Genomic DNA, 20,940 nt, shown 5'->3' with positions numbered 1-20,940 from the left:
GCTATCAACATTAAACCTTCAGGGTATCAAGATATGGCCAAAATCTTGGACTTGGAAAACAGCAAATTCTGGCGGGCGATTAGCATTCGGCTCCAGAATGCTTTTCTTTCATTTAAGCAGGAAAGAGATGTAGATACTTCCTAAAATGTCTTGTGGCTTCTGTTTATTGTTAAGCTTCGCCATATATATGGCGAAGCTTGTTGTTTTGGCAAGTTTTATTACCTCCGCCAAGGAGGTTATGTTTTTGCTGGCGTTGGTTTGTTTGTCTGCTTGTCTGTTAGCAGGATTACTCAAAAAGTTATGAACGGATTTTGCTTACTTTTTTTTTTTTTCTTTTTTTTTTTTTTTTGCAGCAGTAGGGGATGGCCCAAGGAGCAATACTTTTGATTTTGGTGGTGATCAGGATAATAATCCGGATCCAGGAATTTTTTTTTTTTTTTTTGTTTGTCTGCACCACAGCTCGAAAAGTTCTTAATGAACTTCACTGAAATTTTGTGGAAGGGAGGGTCATGGGCTAAGAAAGAATTAATGAAATTTTGGGGCGGATCAGGATCCAGATCTGGATCCTGCAATGGCATTGGCGGAGGTATGCACTCTGGGTGTTTTCCAATTATTATTTCTTGTTGCTCTTTTTTTTCTTTCTTAGATCTTCTTTATACTATACAGGGAGGTACCCTAGGGTAACCCAAGTACCTGTGCCAAATATAAATGACCTTGACCTATTTTTGAAGGTCATGTATTAATTTTTGGTGCAAAAAGTTAATATCTGAAATAGAAGTATCTCAGAAACTAACTGAGATACAGGTATTTGATTGAAAATCCTACGATAAAAAAATGTTTGTTGAGAAATTTGGCTGAATATTTTGCCATTTAGCCTAGTGCAATGTACCGAATGCAAATCTGCTCGATGTTTTCTTTGCAACACGTCTTAGAGAAAACACAGAAGCTGTAAAGCTGTAACATTACAGAAATATAGCTGTGATCACTGTTATGATCTGAGAGGAATATGGTTACAGTTAAGCATACAGTCAGCCAATTATTGAGACAAATGTAAAATGTACCCATGCTTACAAAGACAATCAACATATACCATGTATAGTTATGCAGAAACTTCCTTATTGTGGCTGCACAGTAAGTATAACCGGTAGGTAACTATCTATTATTCTTATTTTATTATTATTATTATTATTATTATTATTATTATTATTATTATTAGTGGTAGGTGGTGGCGACTATCATCCACTCACTTGATGTAGTGCTCCCTACTTCTTCCTTCACCTTTATCACTCTTTTTTAGTCTGTCCCCTCTCTTTCTATTTCTCACCATCATCCACTCAATTGATGTTGTGCTGCTTACCTCTGTCTTCACTATTATCACTCTTTTTCTGTGTCTGCCCTCTTCTCTTCCCATTTCTCCCATCATTCCTGTCACATTTTATTACTCCTCTTTCCATTTCAGGTGGCTTTACATTGAGTGACAAGCCTAATGGTTTCCTGTAAGCCAGGAAACCATTTACAACGCTGGGTAGTAACTATATAACCAACCCATACGTGTTCTTTACGTGTCAGCAAGTGGGTTGGCAGAGGGTTAGTGTCCCTCCCCGTAAAACAACTAACTCAAAGACTAATGGCCACCCCTTGCGGGATTATGGCGTCTGACAATAAATACATAGAGATTATTATTATTATTATTATTATTATTATTATTACCTCCGCCAAGGAGGTTATGTTTTCACCCCTGTCCGTTTGTTTGTTTGTTTGTTGGTTGGTTTGTGAGCAAGATTACACAAAAACTACTGGACGGATTTCCACGACACTTGGTAGAAGAATGGGGCTTGGCCCAGAACAGACTCCAATAAATTTTGGTGCGGATCTGGATAAAGGTGCGGATCCAGGATTTATTTTTTTTTTTTTTTCATTTTCACATTGCGAGATAGGGCGTTTTTCGACATTTTCGTAAATTTTTTAGTGAATATTGCATGGCTCTTGATGAAAAAAAATCAGGCTTATTTAGGATGTTGGTACCTACGAATGTGTACAGTTTGGCACGGATCCATATAAAATTCCGGATCTAGTGGAAGAGTTATGCATAGTTTAAATTTATGGTGTTACAACTTGTGGGGTTATTGGTTTGATATGGGATTGGACTTGACTGAATTAAAAGGAACTGCATGTTGGGCCTTGCCGGAGATAAGCGCTCTACTAAGTGCCATTGTAGTTATTATTATTATTATTATCATTATTATTATTATTATTAACAGTCTGTGGCGTTCTTACTGATATTGTAGATATTATTATTATTAATTTTTTTTTTTCGGGGTGGGGGGCAAGATCTTGAAGGCTGGCATTCCAAGACCGTTGAGATAGAGACTTCATATTTTCATGAGTGATGTATCTTGGCAGCAGACTTCTTTTGGCACAATTTTTTTTTTTTCCCCTAGCGTTAGGACTGCACTAGCACCCTCTATGTTATTTTTTTTCAGTTTTGACACTCTTCCATAGCAAAAACTATTGATTCGATTGCTTTGCAAATGTTCCAGTATTTAGTCGTCAACATGTACTGGAGCAACTGGGAATTGATACTGAAATCCAACAAGTAATTTTTGAGATACTCAGGAAAATCAAAATGGCTGCCTCATGCCTGAAAGTGCTAAGTCAGAAAGTATTTGGCCGATTTCGACCAAACTCGGTGAAAATGTGGTAGGTCATAAGTGACCATGAGCTGCATAGTATGAACTACCTTGACTTTGATCTCATGGTCACAGGTCAAAATCCGTAAAAAATTTTGAGTTATACTAAGAGTCCCATAATGTCAGGTTTACAGTGAAAACAAACGTATTTTCATTTGGAATGTGGAGTTCTTCGAATATTGCTTCAGCAATTCCAGAATTCTAGTTGTTGTTGTTGTTGTTATTGTTATTATTATTATTATTATTATTATTATTATTATTATTATTACCTCCTCCAATGAAGTTCGAAGGAGGTTATGTGCTTACCTGTGTCTGTCTGTTTGTATGTCCACAAAATATATATATATATATATATATATATATGGAAAATTACAGGAGGGTTTTAATGATATTTTGTGGAGGGGTAGCCCATTGGCTAAGGAAAAGTTGGTTAGATTTTGAGGCTGATATAGATCCAGACGTTGATCCAGGATTTCTTTTCTTTTTTTTTTAAGTTTTGCCAACATTGCGAAATAAGGAAATTTTGCGGATTATCTAAACTTTTTTTTTTTTTTAAGGTTCGTAGCTGTATTAACTACAGGCACCGCAAGGCGCCGCTTGACACAATGGTGGTGTTACAGTACAGTGCTGTACATGGCAGGTACAGATTATACAGTAATTGATAAATATGTCATTGCACATATGTTCAATGGGCATAACGCCTCATTAGCTAACGAAGCTAATTAAACAATTGGTACTAATTGTTTGTGAATGTTTCATATTGTATTCAGCTAATAAAATAATAACGAAATGATAATAATAATAATAATAATAATCTATCTATATACCTAGGCTGCTTCCCCCAAGGAAAGGGAGGTAGCCGAGACAGGACGACACACTCCCCATTTACTCATCCATTCAAACACATTCATTCGCATCTTAGCCCCAAAGGGAAGAACGGACAGATCCTCACCGCACCACACTGCACAAGGGTCAACTGCGCAATGCAATCAGTGACATCCGCAGCAGGATCCGACAGCAGAGCTGGTTTACCCCTGCCACATCATAACAGACCCATCCCCTTACCCGCACCTGACCTGAAATAGCTGATCAGACCAAATGCGGGAGAATATCCCCTCAGGGCTGCGTCATCACTTATTCATTCAGTTTCTCTCCGCCCATTTCTGTCATGCACAGCCACTCTTTCTTGCTCAACAGACATCCCTCTCGCATCCAGCGCTCTCTTCACACTGTCCATCCATCCTATTCGTGGTCTTCCTCTCAGCCTTACACCTCTCACATCAGATCTAGTTACCTTTTTCACCAATCACTCATTATCCATTTTCTCCATATGCCCAAACCATCGCAACACCCTCTGCTCAACTCTACCAGCCATCTCCCGAACAACTCCAGTTCTCCTTCGCACTTCATCATTCCGCACTCGATCCATACGCGTCACTCCACACATACTCCTCAGACACCTCATCTCCATTACATTCAAACTTTTCCTCTCTGCTACACCCATATTCCATGTTTCAGCCCCATACAATGCAGTCGGTGCCACAACACCCTCATACAGCCTTCTCTTTACATCCATTCTAAGCGAACGACATCTAAACACTTTTTTCATTCCTCCCAGCACCTTTCCTACTTCATTTATTCTAAACTTCACTTCTGCTTCTATTCTTCCATCCACAGCAACATGTGACCCTAGATATTTAAAACACTTTACATCCTCAAGCAACTCACCATTCAAAACTATATTCATCCCCCTACCTTCTACCAACCTTGTACACTTCATCATTTTACTCTTATTCTCATTTACTTTCAATTTCCTCCTTTCACACACCCTTCCAAACTCCTCTACCAACTGTCTCAGTCTCTCCTCTGAATCAGCCACCAGTGCAGTATCATCTGCAAACAGCAGCTGCTTCAGATTCCACTCTCCACCATTAACATTCACCAGACTCAGACCTCCACCTAAAACTCTTGCATTCATCTCCCTTACAACACCATCCATGTAAATATTAAACAACCAAGGCGACATCACACATCCCTGTCGCAGCCCCACTCTCACAGGAAACCAATCACTCACAGCATTTCCCACTCTTACACACGCTCTACTATTTACATAAAAACTTTTCACCCCTTTTAATAACCTACCATCAAGTCCATACAATCTTAAAACAGTCCACAAAGCCTCCCTATCAATTCTATCATACGCTTTCCCTAAATCCATAAATGCCCAAAACACATCCTTGCCTTTCGCTAAATACTTTTCACACACTTGTCTCACCGCAAACACCTGATCCACGCATCCCCTCCCTCTCCTAAAGCCAAACTGCTCATCACCAATCACTCCCTCTGTACCCTCTCTAACTCTCATAATTAACACTCTACCATACACCTTACCTACAACACTCAGCAGACTTATACCCCTAAAGCTAGTACATTCGTACTTATCACCCTTGCCTTTATACAACGGGACCACACAAGCACTTGCCCAGTCAACTGGCACCATACCTTTCACAAAGCACACATTCAACAATCTTATTAACCAGTCAACAATAGTCACTCCATCACCCTTCAGGCATTCCACAGCACACCCATCCATACCTGCAGCTTTCCCTGTTTTCATCTCCTTTACTGCCTTCTCCACTTCCTCCTTCGTGATCAAAGAATCATTCAACTCTCCCAACACATTTACTTCGTATTCCTTGCACCCTTCCATCCGCCACAAGCTCAGCCACCCTTTCCTCCTCTCCATTTAACAATCTTTCAAAATACTCTGCCCATTTCTTCCTTACTGCATCCATCTCAATTAACATCCTTCCATCCTCTGCTTTTACTCGCTCTTCCTTCCCAGACTCTCCCTTTCGCACCCTTTTCACCTCCTTCCAGAACATTTTCTTATTCTGTTGAAAATTCTCTGTCAGCCGCCTACCCCACCTCTCATCTGCTGCCACTTTAGCATCACGCACAGCCCTTCTCGCCTTATTCCTCTTTTCCTTATACCTCTCATATGACATCTCATCCTTCCTCTGCAGCCACACTTCATATGCACGTCTCTTCTCAGCCACAGCCATACTTACTTCCTCGCACCACCATTCACTTCCTTTTCTTACACCACCACCCACACGTCTCACACCACACACCTCTTCTGCATGCCTCACCACAGCACTCTTAAATAACTGCCATTCCTCCTCCACACTGCCATTTTCCTGATCTTTCACTGCATTCCACTCATCTTTCAATTTCTCCTGATACTCTATCTTTTTCTCTCTTTTATCCAACTCACTCACTTTCAAAATCTCCCTGCCACACCTAACCCTCCTAGCTCTCACCCATCTCTTACCTACTCTTAACTTTCCCTCCACCAGGTAGTGGTCAGACATACCTCCACCCTCCCCTCTCAGAACTCTCACATCCAACAATCTTCCTATTACATTCCTAGACACAACCACATAGTCCATCAGAGCTCTATCAACAACCCTTCCACCCTCCTGTCTCACCCATTTATACTTATAAATATCTTTCTTCTCAAACAGCGTATTTCCAATCACCATCTCTAGCTCAACACACATCGCTATCATTCGCTCCCCATTTACATTTTTTCCAGGCACACCATGCATACCAACTACACCTTCAACTGCTACATTTCCCACTCTAGCATTCAGATCTCCCATCATTACCACCTTCACATTCGGTCCAAAACTCTGCAGACACTCATCAACATCATTCCAGAAAGACTCTCTCTCTTCTTCATCCCTTTCACTACCAGGCCCATATGCACTCACAAAGACCCACAACTCACGTTCAAATTTCGCTTTCACCCACATCAGTCTCGATGACACCTCCTTCCATTCAATCACACACTGCTGTGCTGTACTTCCGGACTCACTAACAAGGCCACACCTTCTCTTGCCCTTCCTATATCAACACCTGACAATCTTCCATTCACATTTCCAAACATAGACTCACCCTTCCCTTTCATTTTCGTTTCACTCAAAGCTAACACATCCAACTTCCTTCTCACAAACATTCTCCCAACCTCCTCCCTTTTAGCCTCAACCGTACTACATCCACGCACATTCATAGACCCAATCTTCAGGGTACGGGGATAACTCCATCCCTCATCCCTTTCTCTGGCCTGTCTCTTTTTAGAAACTAAAAAACAGAGGAGGGGGTCCCTAGTCCCCTCACCCAGCCCCTTTTAGTCGCCTTTTACGACACGCACGAAATACGGTGGCAGTATTTTTCGTAACACAACCTGGCCGCAGAGTAGTAGTACCACCCCATAGTGCGGCCAGATTGTGTCCCCCCCCCCGCCACAGGGGGAAATAATAATAATAACAATAATAATAATAATAATAATAATAATAATAACAATAATAGTAATAATAAAAATAATAATAATAATAATAATAATAATAATAATAATAATAATAATAACAATAATAGTAATAATAATGATAATAATAATAATAATAATAATAATAATAATAATAATAGTCGTAGTAGTAGTAGTCGTAGTAATAGTAGTTGCAGTAGTAGTAGTAGTAGTAGTAGTAGTAGTAGTAGTAATAGTACTACTACTACTACTACTACTACTACTACTAATAATAATAATAATAATAATATCAATAATAATAATAATGATAATAATAATGATGATGATAATAAGAAGAAGAAAAAGAAGAAAAATCACCACTAATAACAGTAATAATAATAATAATAATAATAATAATAATAATAACAACAACAAATCATTATCATCACTACAGCATCATCATCATTATAGTGTACAACTACAATAATAATATTATGTTGTTATTAGAGTGTTTTGGTTGTATCATAGTGTTGTATGCGTTGAGTGTAGGTTAGCGTGGTGGTGGGTGGAGAGCCACCTGTTCCTTCATGTAGGTGGTCCAGGCTTGAATTAGACGTATTGCGATGTCCGCGGCAGTGGTGTTGGGTCCCCTGCGAAGGAAGGCAGTGGCGGGGCAGGCAAGGAGCCAGTGATCAAGGCTGGTGGCTGGGGTGTTACAGTGTGCACACGGCTCAGCTGGGTGTTCACATCGCTCCCATCTACACATCCAACCAGTCGAATTCTAAATAAGTGTTGCTCTTCAGCCCTGGTAGTGGAGGTGTTGAGAGCTGGCGGGTCATATTGAGTGACGGTCCTGTACCACTTGTGTTGCTCTTCAGCCCTGGTAGTGGAAGTGATGAGAGCTGGCGGGTCATATTGAGTGACGGTCCTGTACCACTTGGCCGAAAATGAGTGTTGTGAAGCTGTCTTGTGTGTCGTAAGTAAATGTTTTCTCTCCTTCTGCTTTGCGTCCTCCTTCAGTTTAGCTCTGCTGGGGTGTAAGTTTACACAAAAGTCGGGATTAGGTTGGGTGCAGGCTGCTCAAGCTGCCTTATCAACAATTTCGTTCCCTGCTATATTCACATGGCCAGAGACCCAGTTAATGATGATTTGTCTTCCTTGTTCTTGACGCTGCATCAGCTGTGCCAGTATATCTGTAATGAGTGAGATGTTGTCTTTATGTGGTGTCTGCTGCAGGGCATAGATGAGGGAGAGTGAGTCTATATTGATGATCACATGTTTCTGATGGGTAGTGTGTGAGTGCATGCTGGATGGGCACAGCTTCTGCCTGAAGTGAGCTGCAACATCCCGTGATTGATATTTTAATGGGAGAGAGGGAATCAGCTATGAAAGCGGCTCTTGCTCTTTTAGATTTGTCGTCAACTGAGCCATCAGTGAAATATATGGAGGTATCGTTTGTTGGGAGAGCTGCTATGTGTTGAAGTGCCTTCTGTCTAAGGGCTGCATTGCTTAAACTTCGGTGTGAGCCAGGCATGATGCTGTACGTGGCAGGAGGTGGTGCCCATGGTGGTGGCGGTGTGTATCGAAGGCTGGGTCCATCAGGTCCTTTCTGTAATAGCGTTGTTGTTAAGTCAAATGTCCAGAGAGCTTTCACTGCTCTACCTGACCATTTGTTTAGAGGAAGCTCTTGCTGAAGTGAAGAGACTAATTTCTGTCGGAATCTGCTGTTTTCTGGTGACTGTAGTATCTTCGCAACAAAGTTGGCACACAGTCACTGAGCCCTCTGATGCAGAGTTGTACACTAGCACTCTACTATGGCCTTGTCAGTGTCCATCTGGGAGCTCCCAACAATACACGGGCACTCTGATTCTGAGCAACTTCAAGGCGATTTTGCTGGTTCTTATTGAGTCCAATGATTGTGAGGGCAGCATAATCAATAACTGGTCTGATGGCTGTCTGTAAAAGGCCCTCAACGCACGGTAGTTGCAGCCGTTGTTTCAAAAGGCCAATGCTTGCAGGGGACGTAGTCGGGAATTCACTTGATCCCTGAGATAAGTGACTTCTTGTACAAACGTAAGGTTCTGATCAATCCACACTCCAAGGTACTTGAACTTTGCTACCCATTCTATGTCTTGACCGTAAATCTTCAGATTCAGCTTGGTGTTACGTTTTCCAAACCTCATTGCTTTAGTTTTGGTGGTAGAAATCTTTAGGCCCAGATCATCACAGGCATCCTGCAGAATATTCAAGGCTCTTCTTGTAGTGTGGATCCTGGGGCCACGCCCACCAGCGACAATAAGGGCAAGGTCATCTACATAGGATATTAGAGTTCAGCCCTCGGGGAGTTAGATATCCAGTAGCATCGTCATTTGGATGTTGAAAAACGTTGGGTTAAGGATTCCTCCCTGGGGCGTGCCATTCTCTAGGCAGTGGTAGTCAGAGTAATAGCCTTGTAGTTTGACTCTGGCTTGCCGGCAATGCAAGTAGTCTGCCACCATACGCAGGAGTCGTTCTCAGATATTCTTCCTGGCTAGGCCATCGAGTATGGCGAGAGGGTTGGCAAGCTCGAAAGCCTTCTCCAAGTCCAGGAAAACTACGACAGCATTGTTACCATGCACGAGGGAAAGTAAGGTAGCAATGCTATGCTGTGTGTTCCGACCCTTGGTAAAGCCATGAAGGTTCTCATGGGATGTCCCCAGCTTGTATCTTAGCCGAGTGAGCACCTGACGTTCGTAGGTCTTGCACAACACAGAGAGGAGGGAGATTGGACGGTGAGATGTTGGGTCAGAGCGCTTGGAGATGGGAATTGTGTCGACCTTCTTCCACATGTCTGGTAGTTGACCTTGTTGCCACGATGTATTGACAATTCGCAGTAATGCCACTTCACCTGCCGTCCCTATGTGTGCCACCATGGAGTATGTGAGATGGTCGTGGCCTGGTGCTGTATCCTTGCTCCTTTTCATGGCTGCTTTGAGTTCTTGAAGTGTGAAGTATGAGCTTTCTGAATGCTTTCTGGTTATGAATTGTTGGTTTTGTTATTATCATCTTTATTATTTTCCTCTCGCGCTATAACTGCTACATCCAATAATAAATACAATAAATATTAAGTTACGGTAGTTGGGTACACAGTAATAACGAGTCACTAACACTGCCCCTGAATGTTATCATGCAATGCGTGTAGGTGCCTGGTCTCAGAGTTGTGGAATATGTAATTAACTTGGTTAGGCGGGAAATGGTGTGGATGTATTCGTACTGTAGTCATGTTTGTTTGGTGGCAATATTCAGAACTAATTGAAACCCTCATCTCTATTGTAATAGTGCACAGGCACATCAATAAGCGGATATCGTTTTTTTTTTTTTTTTTTCAGGTAAATATGATCGTTTCGTTTGTCAGTCACCTATTCAGAGTCAGAGCCAAGGAAAAGAGAGGTTTTAGGCCACTGCCTTTGGACAAAGCCATCAGGCCTCTCCCCACCCTCTCTGCCTCAACCATATCGAATATCACTCGCTTTTTTATTCTTTCCATATAGTGCTTTTTTTTTTTTTTGTCTCAGCTTAATAAAAACTCCTGGTGGCTTGAATAACGTACGAGAGAGAGAGAGAGAGAGAGAGAGAGAGAGAGAGAGAGAGAGAGAGAGAGAGAGAAATGGTGTGAGGTTCAAATAAAAAGTTTATGTTTTCCTCTGCCACAGTCTTTCCTCATCGCACCCTACTAGACACTCCGTCCGCTGAGGCCCAACACTCCCACTCATTTTGTATCCTATGACCCGGCAGTCCTCCTAAAGGTAACACATGGCACACACACACACACACACACACACACACACACACACACACGGTCTATACTGAATATTTAATAGTCCCTTTTCTGAGGCGCAGTAGTCCTCTTACATACCACACACAGGTTCACATACATCACTTGGACGCAAATACTCACCGTCTGAACAAATGCCGTAACTGTCTCGTTCAGGACTTATGTGATGGCATTAGCGATGGTTCATGTACAGCACGTTATGTAGGCCGGTCATGTAGCAGATCATTTTTAGACTGAAGAAGAAGACTCAGGATTAATGCATTCTGTCTGCACGAGCGTCGTTAGGCAGACAATGTGTTGGCTACGTCAACAGCTTTTCTTAAGAATACGATATGCATCAGTCTGTGTTACAACGAGGTCCCCTGTTATTTTCAGGGTTAACAGGGTTAATGGGGGAACAAACTTTGGCCAAGAGTCTGACCGTCCTGCGAAGAGAATGTTGGTTTCTGCTGGACACGCTAATTAATCCACCACCCCTTCATCAAAGAAAAGTTCTGGTACTGTGTAACGCTCTGACACACACACACACACACACACACACACACACACACACACACACACACACACACACAACCTCAAAAGATGGTGAAGGCTTGGTCTCGCGAGGTTAACCTACAAACCTCATTTCTTTTATTCTTACTATCACCAGACAACTTATGCGGTATTAAGGTACGCCTATCACCAACTCAGTCCATGTAGTGCAGCCGTCAGGCGACTCTACACAGACTGGCAACCAAATGGTTCTTGAACACCAGTAAGCCATTTATTACGTTGGATGGTCCATATAACCGAATGAACGTCTGTGGGTCTAGTACGCTGAGATTCTATAACCCTATGTGGTCCAGCAGGTTTACGTCCGAGGAATGTTTAAGGTTTATTTTGCACATAATGCCGCTCATTTGAGAAAAGACTGATCACTCTCACCTTAAATGTCTGGACTATAATTAGCCTTGCCCTCGCCCCCGACAGTCCTAATGGGGCAATAGTAGACTGAATTATAAACATATTGATTCTAGACATCATAGGAGGTTTCTCTGTACTTGCTCCACAGCGATTTATTTTTGCGTTACACACCTTAACATTCTGTTGTATAATTCAGCATTTGTATATCTATTATATCATCTATATACTATCAGTAACATACCTGACTATACTGAGGTGTAGTGTGAAGAATAAGTTGCTAAGGAGAAGGTGCTGTGCAGTCTTCAAAGACACTAAGAAGACGGCCAGTATTCCTACTATAGAAGGATTATTTCATTCAGAATAGGAAAGACGTCAGCATTTCCCTTCGCCCTCCCTCCGTAGCGTAATTTCCCCGTTCAAGATGAGTACAGTCCTCCATCGGTAACAAGATAAAAACAATGGCTTCTATCCAGGGACACAAGTAGTCGTTTGTTGGTATAAAAGAAAAAAATACTATGTTGTTTACCGTTATGCCAAACAAGTTACACCAAGAACACATGGATTCGATTTTAAGAAAAATCAGTCAAAGGTCATAGTTTCAGGAAAAGGTCGAACTGAAAAATGTCAACTCAAAAAGTTTTCAGTTGATTTGAACCAAACTTGGCCAAAGGGATAAGAGTTAAGGAAGAATGAAGACATTAGATTCTGATGTAACCAGTTGAATGTCAAGGGCTCATGACATTGTCATATATTTGTCCCTATGACCAGTTGGTTGGGGCAAGGGTTGCATTGTATGAGTGATCCTTTATGTTTATTTTATTTTGATTACTAAAAGATGGATTTTCTATTTATCTGAGATGCTTATAAAAATCGGGATATTAGATACGCCTTCATTTAGCCCTGCAATGCCAAGGGGTCTCCTACCCAGCATAAAATCATCTAGTGGTAGTTAGAACAATAAGCGTTAATAGCTCAATGATATCCTGTGAAAGACAGTTGTGTCCGACTGAACATTTTTCAGCCAGCAGGCCCGGTTATATCTGGATCTTTCTGGCAGCAGTGGATGGCTCTGTTTGATATTCTGTTCCAAGACATCTTATATTTAACATGTTTTTCTTATCTTCAAACGATTTGATTCAGCTTCAAACAGACTTTTCGACTGTACAAGTAGACACAACCTTCACCAACTCCTTCACTACCTACATCAGCTGTTCCCAACCTGGGAGCCATGGCCCCCCAAGGGGGCCATGGGACATTGACTGGGGGGCCATGGGCCTTATTGGTAATATAAGATATTATAAGGTATTTGGTCTGGGTAAAACCTGACAGAAATCAAGTATGAAATATACCTTACTGTGCTAGTTTAGCCTTAAGTATATTGGGGTAATTACCGTTTTCTGCACAATATCAAATATTAAGAATATATAAATATACGATCTGAGTTATATAGGGGCCATGGAGCTTCTCATAATTTACTCGGGGGGCCATAGGACCAAAAAGGTTGGGAACCACTGACCTACATGCTGCACCTTAACTTGGCGTAAAACTGTTATATTTCCATCTTGAATGTGGAGTTGTAACAAAAGTTTGGTAGTAGACTATGATGGGCTAGTAATCATGAAGAAGAGCTATGGAAAAGATGTAAAGCTGTAGATGAAAAGGGACGAACACAAATTAAAAGTAAATTAACTAGAGACATCTCCCTCTAAGCTGAATTACATTATTTCGATGAAGAAACACACACACACACACACACACACACACACACACACACACACACACACACACACACACACACACACACACACAATACCGAACTGAAATGGTTTACCCACTAAATATAGTAGGATCTTCCAAATATTGTTGCTTCTCTGTCTTCACGAAGAAACATTTCAACAGGGAAAACAAAAAAATTAGAGTGCCAAACTTTCCCATGTCTTTTGTTTATTCTGCTGAGCCAAATCGAAATTACGTGAGAAATATTATAATAAGAGTATTGAATATTACCCAAAATTATTTTTTTTAATCTTGCAAAAAACAAATCTTAGTTACCAAAGGAACTGATCACAAGTTTCAGTTGTTACTGTGTCTGGAGTGTCTTCTAAGATTCCACTCGCTTCCTCTCTCTCTCTCTCTCTCTCTCTCTCTCTCTCTCTCTCTCTCTCTCTCTCTCTCTCTCTCTCTCTCTCTCTCAAATTCCTAATTATTAGCGACAGCTCCGCCAAAACCCATCTTCCTTCCCTCAGTCTACTTAATCAACTGAAGATCCCCATGGTGATATCTTCTGTGTGTGTGTGTGTGTGTGTGTGTGTGTGTGTGTGTGTGTGTGTGTGTGTGATTGAGAGAGAGAGAGAGAGAGAGAGAGAGAGAGAGAGAGAGAGAGAGAGGGAGAGAGAAGGGATAAGTGATTTGGTCAACTTCCTATCGCGTTGCAGATATGATGGGAATTGGATAATTGTTTAGGTGGCGTTCATAATAAGTACAAAATTTCGTTGATGCCAATTACGTTGAAAATGAAGCGTATGAAGTATAAACCGAAGACAGTAACTCTAGAGAAAGGTTTTACAGAATGATCCTTCCATCCTCTTCTGTCTTCCATTACTTCATTCTTTCCTTGTCCTTCTGCCTACGGGTAACTATACAATCCTCTTCTGTCTTTCTTTCCTTCATTCTTTCCTCTTCCTTCTTCCTGTGGGTTACTCTACATTGAGTGACAAGCCAAATGGCTTCCTGTACACCAGGAAACCATTTACTACGCTGGGTGGTAACCATATAACCAAATTTTGGCGCCTGGTGGTTTAGTGAGTAATTATTGCGCTCCAATCGGATTGAACCGGTGAAGGTTTATATCCAAGGGATGGTTGGGGTTGATTGCTCATGTAATGCCACTCAGGGATGAGTGAGGCTGGTCACTCTCATCTTAAATGCCGGGACCAACTGCTTAGCCCCGGGCTCCTACGCTCCTCATGGGGCAATGTAGGATTGGATGATGGATGGATGGATAACAGTGAAGTAGCAGAAAAAGGGATGGATGTTGTGTGTAACGTCCCAGCACAATAAAGGCATGAGAGGTCTCTTCGGCTGCGTCAACAAATATAGTGCGAACCGTAGCAGTTAGTGTACAGCGATGAAAGTGATAATCATAAAGTCGAATGATAGAAGGATTTTTTTTTCTAAGATGGTGCAGAAATTAAGAAGAAAATATATTAAATTCCAACAGCGATAAACTACATGAGTGACGTAAGTGTTGTATACTGAAAGTGCTGAAAAAAAAGGGGGGGAGGGGGTTCATAGTGCTGAATATATCGATGAAACAGAATGATTTGTTTCTTTGATCGAAAATGAAATGGAAAGCTCAGTGTAAGAGGAGAACATAGGAAGAAAGGAATGGTGTAAAGATTTGGTGGTTAAAGTGCTGACAACAGGAAAGGAGAATATGGAAATAGCCTGTCTACTGCCCAATAAAAAAAAAAAAAAAAAAAAAAAAAAAGTGAAGTATATTGTGGAGTTTTGAACATTAACAGTAGGACATGGAGAATCGAACAATAATAATAATAAGAATAAGAAGACGAAGAACAACAACAACAACAGCAACAACACAATAATTAGAGATAATAATAATAATAATAATAATAATAATAATAATATATGAATTACTATCCCTAGCTCTTAGTATCTGCCCTTTTGTTGAAGATCATCTGACTAGGGAGGAGGAGGAGATGACGCGTTTAGCTGATCTGAACCCAGATGTAATAACAGCGTTTTCTTAATTAATTTAACACGAGAGAGAGAGAGAGAGAGAGAGAGAGAGAGAGAGAGAGAGAGAGAATTATGGGCCTCATAGAATGACAGAGAACTTAAGTTCAACAGTTCTTTTGAAAAATGCGTTTGTGTTTCTCTATTCAATGTTGGGTTAATTATAATTATACCCGCGCTTGGAAAGCAAAAACAGATGTGTTTTACCTGGTGTGTGTGTGTGTGTGTGTGTGTGTGTGTGTGTGTGTGTGTGTAGTATATAACTTTAAAAGTTTTCACCTGATTTTAACCAAATTTGGTGGAAAGAGCGAGGGTCACCCAAGGAATAAATCTTTTTTTTTTTTAGAACGATAGATCAAAGGTCAAGGTCACAGGGTAGGTAAAATTTCTGGCCTAGCAAAGTTAGTTTACGCAGTTTTTATCCAATATACAGTACACAAACCTTAGTGGAAAGGTTGGGGGTAAGACAAGAACGAAGCATATTGTTTATGAAAGTAACAAATCCAGGTACAAGGTCACAGTGCCAGGTCAGATTTGGATGGGAGTGTCTGCATGTGAACAAATTTACCAAACCATCTATGATCTGATTTTAACCAAACTTGGTGAAAATGTTTTAAAAATTAGGTAGGGTGTTAAGTTAGCTATTTTGTTAGTAAACTGGTTATCAATCATGCAAAGAAGGATGGTATACTTAGCGGCAACTCACCCTGTATCGTTGCGTGAGACTCTGTGTGTGTGTGTGTGTGTGTGTGTGTGTGTGTGTGTGTGTGTGTGTGTGTGTGTGTGTGTGTGTGTGTGTGTTCCTTAAACTTTTCCTGGGTTATCTGATACCTTTGAATGAAACATCCCAAGTGAGTTTGTCTGGTTACACCAAAGATTTTCCACTATATACAGTTTTCATACCATGATTTTAAGAGGGCAAACCATTCTTACCAATTTCAAAGCCTCAGAAATAGCGAAAGGCCGGCAGATGTGGATATGATATATTAGAACATAATGTACAATGGACTCTTCTCCGTAATGAGATATTTGGGAAGTATGACCCTTACCCCCCCCCCCATGATTCTTGGTGGTCAGCCTCCCCCAAAATAAAAATGATAAGAATAAGGAGAAATTTAGCTCACAGATTTCAGCGATACATTTCAGGTTAGTTCATCTGGTTCCTTGATAAGTCTTCCACTAAACAAAAATTTCCACCATTGTTTTTATGGGAGATCATCCCCCACCAAAAAAAACATATTAAGGATACAAAATATGGAAAGGACGGTATATATCGCTTTGATGTTTTACTTCATGTTGTAACATGAGCTTCCATCAGCTAACTAGAACAACAACAACAACAACAACAACAGTAAGTACTACTACGACGACGACGACGATCACGACCACGACTTACTGAGTGTATCCTGGGTGTCACCCGTTCACATATGCCACCATTGCTACCGTGGGGCTTTTACATCAGGATACTAGCTACTTGTATGACACAGGAAAATTATTATTATATGTATTTGTTCTAATCAGCAGTCGCTTCGCAGGACTGAGTATACAGTTTACATGTTTTCTCTAAAAGGGCAGAAGGAACTGCACATTTTCAAAATCTAATTCGGTTATATTTCAAGAACTACTGGTCCAAACCGAAGGCCATGTGGCAATGTACCTTTAAACACATTTAATATAATTTAGCCAAAAACATGGAAGGGATTAGGATAAGCCACGGATAAAGGTATACGAGTTTGAGAACAGTGAGTCAAATGTTAAAGTCACAGGGAAGATCAGATGTCAAGGACACAGCACAAGGTCAGTTCAAACACACTGACTTCGATCAGGCTTGGTGAAAGGGGTAAGAATAAAGAAAAAAAAAATCTATACTGAGAACAAACGATCGAAGGTCGTGGTAACAGGGCAAAATAAAGTGTTCGGCTATGAAAACAATATGTGGGTGCGGGTATTGCACTCTCTGGGTGTTCCTTCTTGACAATTCCCTTTCTTTCCTATCAATATTTTATTTCTTACCCCTAAATTTTCTCTATTTTTTCTTCTTTTACCTCTTCTTTCCCTATAACTTTCTTTCCATCTCCCTCAGTGCCTCACTCCTGTCTTTATGCTCTCAGTGTCTCTGTTTTCCTCCTTCTTATATTTCTTCCTCCCTTCTTTTTTTTTCTTTCATTCATTCACTCTTTCTTTTCTTCCTTGTTTCCTCCTTCCTGCCTTTCTTTCTGACTTCCTCTTACTTTCTTCCTGTCGCTTCGTTACCCAAGCTCCGTTCCTTAATTCCCTATGCTCTTCTTAATTCTCTTTCTCCCTGAATCTTTCCTCCTTCTTTCTTCCTTTATCATTCTCTTTCCTTACTACCTCTCTCCTCCTCCTTCTCCCTCCTGCCCTCCTTCCTTCCTTCCTTCTTTCCTATTTCCGGGAATGGAGGTAGGTACGTATGCTGAGGGATAAGCAAGTATAGAAAACATTTAATAAAATGTATGAAGATACAGGGGTGGCAATGAGTCCAAAAACACTGGAACAAGATCGAGGAAGTAAAGAGACATGTAATCCCATTTTTACATCTTTTTTTAATGGCACACTTCTGGATACTGCATGGCTGGCTGATAGTTTTATTATTATCATAACTATATATTTGGGGGTGCACTTATGTTACACGATAATAGCATGTACGTACTGCAAAGATAAATGTAGGGATGGACTTACATGTCGTTTTACTGCCTCAACCTCCTTCCGAAAATTTTGGGTGCACTGCTATTCCTACATCTCCGTACATATTATTAAATGTTTTTGTTAGACTTATTAACATTTAAAAGCCTCTATATAAGAAAACTCAAGTGTTTGTAGTTTTTCAACGTAAGAGCGTCGTAGTAGTGAGGGGATTAATGAAGATTCTGACGAACTGCTCCAGTTCGAGGAGTCTCTCTTGACGTGAATAAATTTTTCTGGATAAAACAACAAGAAAGAGCACCGAAAGAGTGCAACACACACATCTTGCGGTAGGTTTATGACCAAACTTTTGTCACGGCTCTTTGACCTTGACCTTTCACTAATCGTTCTTAAGCTTGAAAAAACATCATCCTTGCGAGGCCATGACCCCCTCCACTAAGGCTGGTTGAAAGTGAATCAAATGTGTAACCATTTGCCCAACAAAAATGGTGAAGCATATTTAAGAGGCACAAAGTGGAGGTACAGAAATGAGAAACCCCGTCCAGACTGCTCAGCATTATAGAAGTCTTTGCCTTGGTGCCTGATCCCGTCAACAGATGGTAGCATGTGTCAGTCAGCTGACTTAAACACAACCTCAAAGGCACCAACCAGACATGAATTCCCTCATCTTTCTCATTCGTTTTTAGTGGTCTACTGAAAGGTAAGGAATATTTCTGTACCCTTTTTTGTATTTTCTATGCACTGGTGATTATTTTGAATACCGTACCAATATCGTATGATATGTGATGTGTAATATATAACACTAGATGCATGAATAATGCTTAACAATTTTATCCAAAGACATGTTTATAATAAAACTACATGGTACTGAAACAGTTCAACAAAACTGTTATCACAGAAACTTTTTTTTTTTTTTTTTTTTTTTAGTGTTTACATTTCTTTCACACACTGTAATGAATGCTCATGCATTTTACGGGCGAGAACGTGATGACTTAATGGCAGTACTCCCTAACGATGCAATCATATGTTGGACATAGCCCTTTAATCCTTTGCTCAACAAAAATGGTGAGGCATATTCAACAATTACAAAGTATTCTGGAGTGGAAGTGCGGAGGAAAACATTTGTATTTGATATTGATGCAGTGAGGAAACAGGTAGTATTAATATATTGGTGTGATGCAAAAGGTTCTTACACACAAAAAATAATTATATTTTATTTCTATGCTACAAAATACAACAACGATATTAATGATTGTAAGGCTTTATGGATGCACAGTTAATGTATTTGTTTTTTTCCAGAGCTGTTTGAATACAACAAGGACTATTTCTAATAAATACACTTCAAAAAAATTGCTGAGATTCATTTTATGAGGACTAAAGGAGATATATTTTATGTAATAGCTGTTCCTTTTTCATAAAAATAAAAGAAAAACTTACGACGGTAATTATTTTAGCCATAAATTTGCATTTGCCTATTAATGGGTAGGTGACCTTACCCTGTAACCTTGACCGTTGTCCTATTGTTCTCAAAATTGTGCAGTATAATTTGTCACTGACTCGATATCATTTAATCGTCTACCTAAAATTAAACAATTTTTTTTTTTTTTTTTTTTTTTTTTTGGTAAAAGGGCTGAAAGTCTGACACTACCCTGTGACCTTTAGTTCTGACCTCTTGCTTCCAAAATCTAAACATTTCACTCTTTGCTCACCCTGTACTCTTCCAACAAGTTTTGTGGTTTTGTTTTAGTCGGATACAAATTAATTTTTTCTCGGTCAATATCTACCGTGCTTTCAACCCCGTAAAGTCTGAAACCTCTCCTTGAAAAAACCAAGGGGATCCATTTTACCATTTTAGAGTCAGAGGGATCTAAAACAGAAGAAGAGGAAAAAGAAAAAGAAGAAGAAGAAGAGGAAAGGAGGAAGAGGAAAAGGAAAAGGAAAAGGAAGAGGTGGAGATGTGGTGGTGGTGGGGAAATTGGGATCTAGTGTAATTTTTTCTACCTTAGGAGATGCTTCAAGTGTCGACAGGCATGAGGATTACAGCTATACTTTTAAAATACCTAATACCTTCGTGTCTGGTGTTATGAAGGATATATTAGCTGAGGCTTATGGGTGTGTCGATGCTATCCTTACATAGTGTGTCTATTGACATATTGGTTTTAAGTACGTCGAGAGATATGAAATTATTTATCTTAACTGCACACTAACTCGTTTTTTTTTTTTTCATCAAATGAAAACAGAAAGGTAAAACAGATAAAACTAGAAAGCGCTCACATTGCCGTTAAAAAGTATCCTGATGCTGATCCGTGGATACAGGATCCGGATCCGCCCCAACATTTAATAAAGTCTTTCTTGGTCCATGGCTCACCTTTCCACAAAATTTCATTGAAATTCTTCAAGAGTTTTTGGAGATATTGTGCAGGATACTGCAGATCCGGATCCATTCGGCCCAAAATTTGATAATTTCTTCCTTGGCTCGTGAACCACCCTTCCACAAAATTTCATAACTTTTTGTGTAATCCTGCTAACAGACAGACAGAGAAACAAAGAGAAAAATAAACAAACCAATGCAGGGTAAAACATACCCTTTGCGGAGATAAAAATATACACATCAAATTACAGATGTCCTCTATTCATAAAGAAAATCTGTAACAGTTGGATCTGAAATGCTGTAGGTTGAAGTTTGAGGAAACGAGTTCCAAAAAGGTGCAGTTTTGAGAATAAAGGATTTCTGATTGGCAAACGTTTTGCAATATTTCATGTGACAAGTCAAACCATGAGCGTTACCAGGTGGCCGTATAGCA

Source organism: Coenobita brevimanus, chromosome 53 (assembly GCF_032717465.1).
Source record: "Coenobita brevimanus isolate Jiangsu-jjx chromosome 53, ASM3271746v2, whole genome shotgun sequence".
Taxonomy (NCBI): domain Eukaryota; kingdom Metazoa; phylum Arthropoda; class Malacostraca; order Decapoda; family Coenobitidae; genus Coenobita; species Coenobita brevimanus.
This window is presented reverse-complemented; position numbering follows the sequence as displayed.